This window comes from Pinus tabuliformis, chromosome 4_1 (genome assembly GCF_031772625.1).
Source record: "Pinus tabuliformis cultivar Carrire ecotype Pingquan chromosome 4_1, CPIR1, whole genome shotgun sequence".
NCBI classification, from domain to species: domain Eukaryota; kingdom Viridiplantae; phylum Streptophyta; class Pinopsida; order Pinales; family Pinaceae; genus Pinus; species Pinus tabuliformis.
In genome coordinates, this window is record NC_142303.1 from 521,409,955 (window position 1) to 521,411,846 (window position 1,892).

At 33.1% G+C, this 1,892-nt stretch overlaps 1 pseudogene; it reads left to right on the plus strand.

Moving 5' to 3' along the window:
- The first annotated feature begins 918 nt into the window (after positions 1-918).
- Positions 919-1,503, plus strand: LOC149176872 (PLAT domain-containing protein 3 pseudogene; annotated as a pseudogene).
- The last annotated feature ends 389 nt before the right edge of the window (positions 1,504-1,892 follow it).

Sequence of the window (1,892 nt, forward strand, 5' to 3'; positions counted from 1 at the left end):
TTTTTGGAGGTTCTATACATGCAATTCCCGTGATGGTGGTGGATTTGACTATCATGACAAGTAGTCATTAAGGGGGGGAGTTAGAAATAATTAATTCCTACTTGTCTATGGTTGTAATTCTCCATTTGAGGAGTTTGTTCCTACATAATAGGAATTTAGTTTCTCCTAGTTTAGTGTGTGGTTGAGAGAATCTCTCAACCACACTACTATAAGTCTAAGATAGAATTCCTATCTTGAGACTATTGATTGTATAGATATGTGTGTAATTTCCTCATTCAAGTATAATAGAATATATTTTTGAGTGTCTGCGATTTTATCTAATTCAGTTCTAATAAATTAACAATTTCATGGCTATTTATAACTTTTCTTTTAGTTAAAGTTTATGAATTCATAGTGAGAGGAGACCAATTCAGTTCTAACAAACTAACAATTTATGGTTATTTTCTAAAACTTTTCTTTTAAGTTTAATTTCACGGTTATCCCTATTTACCCAAAAAAACATTTATAACTTATCTTTGAACTGCTTTTCATAAGGTGGTTGTGATTTTTTTGTATTATTTATTGGTTTGTTAGGAATATTAAAGATATTTACGCAAGTTGGAATTTATAATATGTGAGAGGTGTAATTTCTTTCAAGTTTACTTGATAGTTTTATTTTTTAAATAAAAATAAAATACCCTCCAAATTATTTTATTATAAAATAATAATAATACACATTTATTTAATTTTAATTAAAATATTATAAAACATTAATAATATGGTTTTTTCATTGTATTCCTTTGTTTTATTATTAGGTAAAATAGGAATATATTGTAAAGTTATGTGTTGATTTTTTTTTTCTCACAATCACTCATCAATTGAGACTCTCTTCAATTATTTTTTTGCATATCTCTTCTCAATAGCTACGGACCCCATAAAATGATTATGCTTCAACTTTGCCTTCTTTCTTTCATAGTTCAATGTGGAGATTCAACTGACATTGAGATGTGTATTTTCCTTGAAATTTGATGAAAACTTAATGTTTTTGTTAGATCTGATTGGCCAATTAATTTACTTTAAATGGGATTTCGTAGCAAGAGAACTGTGTTTGCACATTCTACACTAGGATGAGAAGCATATGGAAGGTGGGAAAAGACTACAACATCAGTCTCTTTCATCTAAATCTGCGCTGGGAGAGGTGTTCATCAACAATTTGGAGGCATGGGGAGGCCTCAAGGGGCTGAGCCATGACTATTTCGAGAGGGACAACCTCGACATATTCAGTGGAAAGTGGACTCCCTTCCTTGAGTCACCCCCCTGTAGGATAATGTTGGCATCCGATGGCATGGGGCCTCACCATGGATGGTACTGCAACTACATTGAGGTGACCTCTACTAGCCCTCACATCTCCTACAACTAGACACTCTTCATAAGTGAGTAGTGGCTTTCCATTGACACTACCCCCTATGATCTCACTGCTACTAATGATCAGTGTACTCATATGACCAACCCACTATCTCCTAACTTTGAAAGATGCAAGTAATACCTCTCATTTGACTAACATTATGCAATCACTATTAGGGTTTGATATGAAATTATTATTATGTGAATGTTGGCTCAGTTTTCAATGAGATCAAAGGATATCAAAATATGTGAGGAAAGATCTAGAATTTTGTGCATTAATGTAGATAGTCTTTATGCATTAATGGCATCAAGTGTAGTCAGATTTGGCATTAGTTCTATTAAACATCCCCTTGTGCATCATGGTACTATTTTTTAAAGTGTTGTTAGTAACTAGGTCTATGAGGTGGCATTATACAGGTGGAAAAGCATCTTGCCTCCATATTTGGCAATGCGGCATAGTAAACTGACCTAGACCTATCTTAACTCCAGATTTAGAAAGTGTTAAGAGG